Source organism: Ictidomys tridecemlineatus, chromosome 9 (assembly GCF_052094955.1).
Source record: "Ictidomys tridecemlineatus isolate mIctTri1 chromosome 9, mIctTri1.hap1, whole genome shotgun sequence".
Classification (NCBI taxonomy): domain Eukaryota; kingdom Metazoa; phylum Chordata; class Mammalia; order Rodentia; family Sciuridae; genus Ictidomys; species Ictidomys tridecemlineatus.
In genome coordinates, this window is record NC_135485.1 from 65,438,464 (window position 1) to 65,451,066 (window position 12,603).

The 12,603-nt window shown below is 35.2% G+C and overlaps 1 protein-coding gene across 27 annotated transcripts in view; it reads left to right on the forward strand.

Moving 5' to 3' along the window:
• Positions 1 to 12,603, forward strand: part of LOC120892322 (uncharacterized) — a 207,817-nt gene that overhangs the window by 24,886 nt on the left and 170,328 nt on the right. For 2 of the 27 annotated variants that reach the window (XR_013425886.1, XR_013425888.1), the window contains exon 3: positions 11,817 to 12,318. The exons of the other annotated variants lie outside the window; for them this stretch is intronic. The gene's annotated coding sequence lies outside the window, so the exon portion shown is untranslated. Of the gene's footprint in view, positions 1 to 11,816; positions 12,319 to 12,603 lie in introns of those variants that run through there. 27 annotated transcript variants of the gene reach the window in all.

Here is a 12,603-nt window from a genome sequence, read left to right on the forward strand (position 1 = left end):
TCCTAACTTTTTTCATTCTAAAAGGTAGCCTTGGAAATGCAAATGTAAACACAAGTATGTCCATTTACCATGCAAATTTAATAATTCCAATTTTCATGTAATATGCCCAATATTTTTCAGCTAAAGGACAAAGTCTTGGGCCAGAATTCATTATATGTATAGAAGTATCCATCCAGGCAATTTCTACTGTGCTCAGTCTTGCCCTGGTACCAGAGCTGTGGGTTGAGTGTCCTGATAGGCTAGTTCTTTTTCTCCCTCCATGCAAAAATAGTTTTGACACTTTCAGACTTGAAAAGAACACATCCATGAGAAGTACTGAGGAGTAAGAGAAACATGCCCTCCACATCTAGGTTTGATATGGAAGGTACAATAAATAGTTGAGATTAAGCACAGTTCAATATTCTTCATTTAATAGTTCTGCTCTACTGGGTCTTAGATATAAGTAATTAAAACACAAGTGAATTTTCTTGTTCTTTTTCCCTTGGCACAGATTATTCTGTGAGAAAAGATTAACATGCCCAAGAGCAGAGATTTAGAAATGCTTCATCACCCAGATATCTTAGTAGTTTACTGAGGAGGTATTTTACAAACAATTGGGGTTTTGATCACCCTTGGATGTGGGCCCTAAATCTTGCTGGTACTCAGCATCAGGTTGCTGAGCATCTGGGGTAAAGTAAGGCCAGGATCTACATTCTTCCTATTTGCTTACCTAAATCCACTGCTTCAGCGACCATAAATGCAGGGATAACTCTCAGTTCAAACATGCTCAGATTCAAACACAACTACTTCTTAACATACTTTCTTAATGTCCTTTCAGATAATGCCACTACAGTCTCCTTGTAAATAATCCTACTGCCATCTTCTTTATTTCTCAGTAAATCACTAATTTCCATTTACTCCTCAGTACAGTTTTCAGTATAGGTGGGTGATTGGTTCCAGAACTACTATAGATACCAAAATCCATGGATGCTCAAATTCATGATATAAAATGCATAGTATTTACATATAATCTATAAAATGTTCCTGTATACCTTAAGACATCTCTAGATTACTTATGATACCTAATATAATGCAAAACGTATGTCAATAGTTGTTATAGTATGTTGTTTTGAAGCAGGCCAGAGGCCCCCTCCCAGAAGACTCCTGTTATAACTAAGCTTCTCCAGAGTCCCTCAAATATTCTCTTTAGTATAATTGTTCTTAGACTATCAGCAAGAACTTCTACTACAGAGTTTTCAAGTGGAGGGGTGTTTGCAGAGACAGAATGGGACTCAATGCCTCCAGCCTGGGTCTAGAGCCAACACTGAGGCCTTTGAATCACAGAGGACTATAATCAGGTCCTGCAGAGCCAGTAGGTGATAAGAAAGGGAGGGGGACTCTCCCTTTCCCAGACACTGATTTTCACAGAGAGTGTCCTTGGCCTGAATTGGGTGCTCAGAAAGGTGAAAAAGCTGCTTTTTATGTGAAGTTCTACAGATTGTGAGCCTCTGAGTCCCTACCCTTACACACTGGATATAATGTTTTAAAACTTTCTGAACTCAGGGTTCAGAGGGGTAATTTTGGAGGCAAAAAGCCCCCCTTTTTAACCTGGCTGCAGCCAATAAACATGTTTCTTGCTATTCCTTGGTATCCTACCTGGGTCCTACTTCAGTTTAGGGGTTAATGACAAGAAAACAAAAATGTCTGTATGTGTTCAGGACAATGCAATTTTTTTTCCAAATATTTTTGGTCTATGGGTGAATCTGTGATATTGAACATTTGGATACAGCAGATGGACTGTTCTGATGGAATAGTCTCATTTCTGTATCCTCTTTACCACTGCCTTAAGCCAGGTCCTCTTCTCCATAGTCATGTGTCATACTGAATTACTTTGCTCTTCTCCAAACCAGCCACGAACCCTCACACCTTTCAACCAGTGGGCCTCTACATCTTTTCATTTTACCTGCTTTCATTAATTAGCTCAAGTACAAGTTCCTCTGTAATGTGAAGTCATGCTGTCTCCCCAAGGCAAACTTAATTTTTCTTTCTTTGGATTCCTATAGTACCTTGTACATGTTCCCATTATTAGCAATTATTGTTACACTTTACTTGCTTATTTCTATATCTGTCTCCCTTGAGTCCTGATACTCTTTGAGGTTAAGGACTTTGGCATAATACCTAAGTATCTCTAATAATCATAATCAGCATTGAATAAATGTGAATTACTAAATAAATAGTTATTTATGTATAAGATTATCTTCTGGGTATAGAAATGAGATACAAAACCTTCCACTTACATCCATTGTTGAGTTATAGCCTCACCTAAATAAGGGGAGGCTTGGACATATAGTTAAGCTATAGTCATTGGCATATCTGTCACAGGAGGTGTGTTAGGAGGACACACTGGAGATGTGTTAGTTATACCAGATTTCCCTTGAGCAATTTTTCAGATTTTTAAAAAATAGTTTTTTAGTTGTAGGTGGACACAATACCTTTTTATTTTATTTATGTGGTGCTGAGGATCAAACTCAGGGCCTCATATATGTGAGATGTGTACTCTACTGCTGAGCCCCAGCCCCCAGCCTCCAGAGAATTTTTTATTATTAAAATTTTACAGACATAATAATCATAGGAACTTGTAAATTTCATGCTTAGTGTAATCAATGACATATTTGAGCTTAATTCCTCTTATTTTGTAGTTTTTATTTCTTATATATTTTTTCTCTTGTCCTACATACATTCTTTGGAATAGACCAAGATATCTAAAATTTTATTTTCTCTTCAATAAAAGAATATGCATTATTACTTTCCCAGCTAATGGCAAAGTGTTTGCCGAAGTAGCTTCACCAATTTATACCCTCATTTGAAATGTACAAGAATTTATATGTGTGTGTATGTGTGTGTGTGTGTATGTGTGTATGTGTGTGTGTGTGTGTGTGTGTGTGTGCTGGCGATTGAACCCAGGGCCTTGTGCATGCGAAGCAAGCACTCTACCAACTGAGATATATCCCCAGCCCTGTATGAGAATTTTTGTTTGTTTGTTTCACACTCTCACCAACACTTGATATTGTTTAGTTTCTATAACTTTCCTTAATCTGGTAGGTATGCAGTATCACCTCCACATATTTTAATTTGCATCTGACTTCTACTGAGGTTGATTTATCTTCTCATATTACAGAGTTTATTAAGATCTTTCTTTTCATCTGAGTTCATTATGCTAAGTGAAATAAGCCAGGCAAAGAGAAAGAAATACTGAATGATCTCACTCACAGGTGGAATCTAAAAAATACAAACTCATAGAAAGTGGAACAGTATTTAATAGAGGCAGGGGATGGTGGTGGTGGGGATTGAGAAGATGATTGTCAAAGGGTACAAAGTTTCAATGATGCAGGATGAATAAATCTGAAGATATTAAGTGCCATGGTGACTGCAGTTATTGGATGTGTACTTGCTAAGAGTAGATCTTACACATTCTCATCTCAGAAAACAATGATGAGAATGTGAGTTGATGGACATATTAGCTTGTCTTAGTCATTCCATGGTGGATGTATATATTCAAAACATATTGCATCCCACAAACATACATATTAAAAATTATTCTTAGGCAGCTTCTTGTATGTAAATTAGTGACATTTCTTTCTGTCTTCACTATACTATTCCTGTGTCAATTATCAAATATGTTGTAAATGCTTTTTTTTCTGATTTGCTGTTTATTTCCGCCTCTTTGTTTGGTGTCTTTTGACTTTGGAATCTTAATTTTAATTTAAACTTAACCTTCTTGCCCTATGTTTGGTAGGTGTTTTTTGTATCTTATTTATATCTTTTCCTTTCCTGAAATTTCAAATATATCTTCCTATAATATCTTCTAAAAACTTTACAGAATGATTTTCTTGGAGATCTTTAATCTGCTTGGAAGTGACATTAGTCTGTATCAGAAGTCAGATCATTTTTTGTTTTTGAAATGAAGATATACAATTATCCCAGATAATTTATTTATAAAATTAGTAATGAAACCTTTATAATATATCACGTTTTCCACAACTTAAAAGACCTGCCCTCCAATTTGTAATAACACCTTTGTCATAAATCGTACATTCATATATGTGTATCAATTTCTGGACAATCTTTTCTGTTCCATTGGTCGATTTCCTTATCCCTGCAGTATTTCTAAAGAAAGAAACTTATTCTTAGCTTTATAATAAGTGTTGTTATCTTGTGGCAAATTTCTTTCCAATCTAGTAGATGTAGCACTAAATTTTAAGGCTCTAGATTTCAGGAATCAGCCTATATCTTCAGGGCAAGAATCATTGAGTACTGATGCGGTATTGCTGATTCTTCTTTATTTTATGGCCTCTGAGAATTTTCTTCATTTTCTGAATTTTGGGCTATATATTTAAAAGAATCTGTATTATATAAGTCATTTCACACAGAGTTTCATTTGTAAGGGTTTTTGAGGATATCTTTTTCCTACACATTGCTGGAACCAAACTTCCTATATTTGGCAAGAAAAAAATAACATGTATGTAAAACATTTCCAGCACTATTGTTTAAGAGGAAGAAATGTTTATTTTGGCTCATAGTTTATAGGTTCAGTCCTTGGTGGGCCAACTCTGTAGCATGGGCCCAAGGTGAGGCAAAACATCATGGTAGAAGGGTATGGTAGAGGAAAGCAGCTCAGAACATGGAAATCAGGTAACAGAGAGCTGCATTTTGAGGTCTTGAGAGGAAATATTACTTTACAATTAATTCTTGAGTGAGTGTGAATAAGGAGAGAAGGAAGTGGAAGAGAAGTTTAGTTTTATTTCTTATCTCCTCCACTGTAATCTATTATTCTCAGATCTCTATAGGTCCTACCAATTAAAATATTGCATCTAGAATGGAATATTTTCATGGATATATTTAGTAGCCTACCATGCTCTTCTGTTTGCTATAACAAATACTTAGTAAATTCTTTTTGACTGACTAACTGGTAGTAGTATCTCTCAAGACAACTTTTTAAAAACCAAACATTTATATAATGGTTATCACATGTCAGGCACTATCTGAAATGGTTTACAAATATTTTCTTATTTAATTCTCATGGAACTTGATGAAGTTGGTTGTAGTTATAACAGATGGATTAGCTGAGACATAGTATAATTAATTAGGTTGCTTAAAGTCAACAGCTGGGGAGTAAGTGGTGGAGCAGGGCTGGGAATCCAGACAGTCCTGCTCCAAAATCAACACAGTCACTGTGCTATCTGTGTAGATTTCAGCTAGTATTTCTCTGGAGTTTGCCCAGGTGGGAGAAGTTTTCATGAATAAAACATAATAGTCAATCCTGAGGAGAGAAATAAGAAATCACATAAAATGACTTCGTTTCCTGTATTTGGAATGATTTACAAAAAGTTGGCAGTGAGATGTCAAATGTAAGCATAATTTAGAAGCAAGCTACAGCATTCTCTTAGTCCCTTTGGAGTTTGATAACAAAACTCCATAAACTGGGTAATTTATAAACAACAGAACTTTCCTGCAGATCTGGAGACTGGGAAGTCCCAGATCAAGGCACTAAGTGAGTTTAATGTCCAGCAATGGTCTGTTTTTTGGTTCATAGATGGTGCCTTCTAACTGAGTCTTTACGTGGTGGGAAGGGGCTAAGGAGCTCCCCATATGCCTATTTTATAGCACTTACCCTTTTGTGAGGCTTTATGGCCTACCCAGAGGGCCCCAGCTCCTAAGACCCTCATCTTGAGAGAATTTTAACATAAGATTTTGGGTGACACAAACATCAAACCATAGCAGACATGCTTATATTATATTTTATTCATCTAACATTTCTGAGTGCCTGCTTCGTGCAAGGATTTTTCTACATGCAGAGGTTACAAATATTGCATAAGACAAGCTCTCCTTCCTCCCTCAAGAAAGTTTACCAGAATAGCAGAAGTGGGTTTCATTGTACAGAAGCATCTCTCTGTAGGAATTTTCTTAGATAAGCACAGTTGGGGGTGGAATAATGAGAAGAAAAGATAAATACATATAAAAGAAAGCAGGGAGATGGATTATTTTTTTGACTTTTTTTGCTGACTTTTTCCTGCTTTACCTACACTAGTGACCTATTGCTATGCTTCTAGAACAATGCCCAGGAATTTCTTTCTTCTTTGCTTTGGACACTGTAGATAAGATGTGGTGTCCTAGGTAATTCTGAGCATGTTAGTTTTAGGGTAATTGGTGAGTAAGGATAAAGAAGACACACTTCAGAGTTTATGAATGGTCATTTTTATTGAAATGTGAAACAGAGGTAGGAACATTGGTAGTGTACTAAGATAGAAGGCAAAGTATACACGGCTGCTCTGGCTTCTTATGCCTGTTGTGTAACTAGTTTGTGACCTTGATTTCTGCTTGAGGATTTCTTACTATCTAATTGTCAAAATTGTAAAATACAAATAAAGTAAAATAAAGCTGGTCAAAATGCCAAAACTCAAAACTGATATCAAACTATAGATTTTTCTGAGTTTTTAGATTATTTCTTACTTGCAACTTGTGCATTTTTGTCCACTATGTGAACATTCCAAGTCACATAAATACTTCCAGGGAAAATTTTCTTTTTCAGTTTTTATTCATTTATTTCTATACTTATGATTTTACCTTTTAAAAAAGTGTTCTTCTTTAATTTATAGATTACAATTTTCATAATATGGTTTTCATGTAGACCTGACTCAAATCATTAATATGGCTTTTGAGTTCCTCTTCCAGGAGCACTATAGTTCTATACTACTCTTTTCATTCATCCTTTTACCTGGCGCGCTCTCTCTCTCTCTCTCTCTCTCTCTCTCTCTCTCTCTCTCTCTCTCTCTCTTTTCTCCTTTGTGACAAATGCCAGGTAGAGGACCATCAAGGTTTGCTGTCAGACAAAATGCCCATTTATTTAGGAATAGCTCTGCATATTTATAGAGACCAGGGGTGATCTGATAGTTGGCATGGGGTGCTTTTTGATTGGTGGGTAAGGATCAGATGAGCCAGCAGGGCTAGTCTGATTGGTGGGTAAGGATCAGGTGAGCCAGCAGGGCTAATCTGATTGGTGGGTAAGGATCATGTGAGCTATCAGGGCTAATCTGATTGGTGGGTAAGGATCATGTGAGCCAGCAGGGCTCACCATTGGACAACTCTTCTTGGGGGATGGGGAAGTTAGTCTTTGGAGCCCAGGCGACTCCCAACAGTTTTCATATAGACCTGACTCAAATCATTAATATGGTTTTTGAGTTTCTCTTCCAGGAGCACTATAGTTCTATATTACTCTTTGCATTCATTCTTTTACCTGGCGCTCTCTCTCTCTCTCTCTCTCTCTCTCTCTCTCTCTCTCTCTTTTTTTCCTTTGTGACAAATGTCAGGTAGAGGACCATTAAGTCCTAATCTAGTGGGATAAAAATATTTAGAGAAATTGACTTAATAAGGAAAGCATATTTTCTGGTCATAATTATTTTTTTTGATTTTATTTTTAGTTAGGTTTAATTACAAGAATCAAGCAATGGGGGCTGGGATTGAGGCTCTGCAGTAGAGCATTTGCATGGCACATGTAAGGCACTGGGTTGGATCCTCAGCATCACATAACAATAAATAAATAAAATAAAGGTATTGTCTCCATCTACAATTAAAAAAAATTAAAAACCCAAAAATGAATTAAACAGTGGTTATTCATCAAACCAATCCACATCTATAGGTTTGAAATACAGAGGCTAGTTTTTAAATAAAGGTGACAAATTCAATTAGATTCTCATAATCCTGTTAAGGATTTATATCCACTTGATTCCGGACATAGTTCAGTACACAAAACTAAAAGAATGATAGAATGACATCAGTTATTAGACAAAAATGTAATTTTCAAAACCACTCTTAGTAGGACAAAATAAATTCTAACTTTTAATAAATGTCTAAAGCTACATAACACTTAAAGGAATCTAACTATTTTTCTGAGATCAAAATAAATTTTTAATTATTTTTTATCATTTCCCTTTTCCTATCTAAACATAATTCTTAGCATTGAGGTAAATCTGAATTCACATGATACTTTGTCAAACTTCCCCCTAAATTTTAAGTCCTGCTTTTGAGAGAAAATTTCATGCTACTTTATTGATTATTATGCTGAAGAAAATGTATTTGTCATTGTATTTTCTGTATGTCATATTAAAAACCATGTAGAAAAATTTTGGAAAAATGAAGAAAAGAAGTAGGCCAAAGTCTGGAAAAGAATATAAAAATAATTATTCAAAAGGGACCATTAGCTACAAAATTGACAGGTGAGATGAAACAGAGAACAGAAACTTTTTTTTTTTAAAAAAATAGTTAGTTATTTTAGTTTTAGGTGGACACAATATCTTTATTTTATTTTTATGTGCTGCTGAGGATTGAACCCAGTGTCTCACGTGTGCTAGCCGAGCACCACTTGAGCCAAAACCCCAGGCTCAGAAGCATCTTAATAATAAGGACAACTAATGGTTCTGTGATGCACATCATTATAAAAGCATGACAAAGGGCTGGAAATAATCTTGTTTGGAATGCTGTTGGGATCCTTCACCTTGTATGACAAAAATGGAAAAGAAGCATCAGGAAAGACAGGATGATAAAAGATCTTAAGGTCATAGCTCCTTGTGGAGAATAAAATAATGAGGTCAGTACTTATTCTTGAGAAGAAAATGAAAGGTGCACATGACTAATGCAGGTAAAGTTTGGGGTATAGAAAAGGTATGTGAAAGAAAACTCTTCAAGGATATAATAGTTCAAAAGCAAGAGGGCATGAAATAGAGCAAAAATGGCCTTGACATTTAAAAGAATGTTATTGAAACAGTGCAACTCAGGTGTGGAAATAATGGTGAAAGCTGGCCCTGGAAGTTTCTATTTAAGTAGAAGGAATTTATTAGATACTTAGGTAAAATCATGAAATAGGTTAGTGAGTGTTCAAAGTATGACCTGGCCTGAACGTACTTTTATGAAGAAATTATGTTTACTAATTCAGAGTGTATCTTATGGATAATCTCACATCTATTGATAAGTTGGTATTACATCTAGGCTCCTTTTAATCATTGCTGACAATCAATCAATTGTATATACAAAATGATATTTTAATTTATAAGCACATTTATATCCTGACATAGACACCTATCAATGGAGAAAACTATATTTTAGTAACTATATAATGAATAAGAATAATAAATAGGTGCCCCTCTAGTAGATCTAGGAAGAGACTACAACGTCAATTTATTTCCATTCAGTATTTTCTTTGTTGAAGAAAACAAATTGCATAAACATGAAACTTGTATTTCCTTGAGCTACACCAGTTTTATGGGTAAAAATGTAATTCTATTAATTATAGTAAATTATGTAGTTTTCTGATACATAGATAATATATATATATATATATATATATATATATATATAACATATATATGTACATGTACTATTTGGTGATTTTCATTACTGTTTATATCTCATGTTTACATTTCTGGACATCTTCAGGTATCTACTGTGATCTCACAAATATGTCCTTTGAACCTATAGCTCACTCTGTAAAGACATCTTTCTGGCTGTTGCTGGTACTCACAGACCCATTAGGCATAGCCATAGGGTACCACCACTGAGTGCTGATGCCCTCAGATGTGCTAAGGTGGAACCATGGTTTGTGGGACCTTCAGAGGTGGGAGAGTATCTCTGTCATACATTGGGTGTTGCCTTATCATGTGGCTACCAAAAATGGTGCTGCCTTGATTTGAAAGGTTTTGGTGAAGAGGTGATGATGATGATGATGATGATGATGATGATTATAATGACAATGATGATGGTGTGTGTGTGTGTGTGTGTGTGTGTGTGTGTATGCACAATTACATATAACTAGAATTGAGATGTGAGTCCATCAGTCAAAGCAGATGGCTCACGAGGAACACTGTGTTTTCTCCTGCAATGGCTAAAGTTTTCTTGTTGGACAAAATCATGCATATTTTTTGGCTATATTCCTCCCCAAGGGATTCCTTCTCAGGCCCTTCTCCAATTTAGACATGTCTCAAGTCCAGAAATGAACCTCTGAGATAAAAGCTAAGGGTTCTGGCTAAATGAGGAATCTTAAAATGTAAAACAACAGGGAAAAGAGGAAGTAGAGAAAAAGGGAAAATAGAAGAAAAAGGAAAAAAAAATGAGAATAAAAACAGAGAAGCATAGATTCAAAGCTAACAGTAGCATAGTCTCTCATTCAGTTTCTCTCCTTTCATCTATTTCTGTCTTTCATTAATTCTTGGACTCTTTGATGTTTCTTAGTTTAGTATTTAAAATTTCCCTTCTATTGACATCAAAGTCTGGTAATTCTTGTCAAATGGGATCAATTAGATCCCATCAAAACATTTATGTTTTACACTTCAGACAGTAAATGCAATTATCATGGTTCAAATGAAATTTCATTTTAAGCAATGGCTTTCTTATAGGCATCCAGCTTGATTCTCTGAGAGAATGCCAGAAGTAGTGTACCCTTTTTTATTGCTGAAGAGAGAGAGGCTCTTTTATGACTCTTTCCAATTCTCTGTGCATCCTGCTTTATGCCATAATATTTTTGTTGGTGGTTGGCTTCATCTTTATAATTTCCCATGGCATGTTTTTTTTCCTGGAACATAACTTGCCATTTTAGCCTGCTTAAGCAGATAGTTTTTACAGATGTTCCAGGGTTGTCAGCAAAGACTGTGAGCTACTGAAATGGGCAGGACTGCACAACCTTATGTGAGGCAAGAGCCAGATGCTGGGACACCAGGAAATTTTCAAGGCTAGAATGGCTTTCTATTCTTAAAGAGTAGATGTGTTCATTTGCATATGTGATGGTCTGCGCTGCAGGGTCAACATTGGCTGTATGTAGTAAAATTAAGAAGGCTTTAGAAAATTTCTCTTGTCATCATTAAAACTTGCTGAAAAAAACAATCTACAGGTTCAATGCAATCCCTGAAAAATTCCAATGCCACCTTTCATGGGAAAAAACAACCCTAAAATTTATATGAAATGACAAATAACCCCAAATAGCCAAAGCAATATTGAGCAAGAACAAAACTGGAGGTCTCGTAGAATTTCATTTCAAAATACCGTATACTTCAAAGTCATGGTAATCAAAACAGTATGGTACCAGCATAAAAATAGACATAAACTAATGGAACAGAATTAGATCTATGCTTCTACAGTCAATTAATATTTGACAAAGGTGCCAAGAACATTTAATGGGAGCACTAGTTTATGTTTACAATCCCAGCAGCTCTGGAGGCTGAGGCAGGAGGATTTCAAGTTCAAACCAGTCTCAGCAACTTAGAGAGGCCCTAAGCATCTTAGCAAGAAATTGTCTCAAAATTAAAATAAAAAATAAAAAGAGCTGGTATATTGTCTAATAAACACTCCTATGTTCAATCCTTGGTACCATAAATAAATAAATAAACAAAGAAACAAATAAATAAATAAAACAAAAAAGAATACCCAATGGGGATTATTTCTTCAACAAATAATTTTGGGAAAACTGGATATCCACATGCAGAAGAATGAACTTGGACACCTAGACCATATTAAAAAATCAACTCAGAATGGATTAAAATCTGCTGAATAATTTTAGGTAGTCCATTTTAAAAACTGAGATAATTATATTCATATGTAGTTGTAATAAATAATACAGTGATGTCTTTTACTCTTTTGTTTACTTTTCTCCAATGCAACAGCTATATTAACAACTGAAATATTGACATTAATACAATTTCCAATCTTATTCAGATTTCCTCATTTACTTGTACATGTGTGTTTGTATTTTTCCACACAGTTCTTCTAATTTTATTTATTTTTTATCCACACAGTTTTATCTTCTTGAAGTTTTTTGTGTATCCACCACCATAACCAAAGATATGAAGAGTTCCAACACCATGAGGATTCTTCCCCTTCTCCTTTTATAGTCACATCTCTCTCCTTTCTCCCTCAGCACCTCTTTAAAGAACAACAAATCTGTTCCCTCACTTTTATAATTGTGTGTTTCAATAGCATCATACATGGTATATATTTTAAAAAATACACTTTGAGCAGCTTGAGTCCATAGCAAAACTGAGCAGAGTACAGGTTCCCATATACTGTCTGTCCTCATTCACCCTCTCCCAGCCTCCCAGCCTTTCACACTATTCACTTCCCTTTTTATAGCAGAATAGTTGTTACAATCTATGAATCTATGAACCCACTTTAACACATTATCACCCAAACTCTATGGTTTGCATTAGGGTTAATTCTTGGTGTTGTATATTTTATGAGTTTTGACAAATGTATAATATCATGTATCTACCATTAAAAATATATTTTTTAAAAAATCTATATATCCTTTGGTGAAAGTCTCTTCACATCCTTTACTCATTTTCTATTTGGTGTGCTTGCTTTTACATTATTGAATTTTGCATGTTCTCTATATGTAGATAATGGTCCTTTGCTGAGTACATATTTTTCAGATATTTCTCCCGGTTTATAGCTTGTCTTTTCATTTTCTTCATAGTGGCTTTTATAGTTAACATTTTAAAATTTTGGTGATGTCCAACTCACCAGTTTTCTTTTATGGGTTGTGCTTTTAGCATCAATTCTAAGAACTCTGCCTAGTTCTAGATA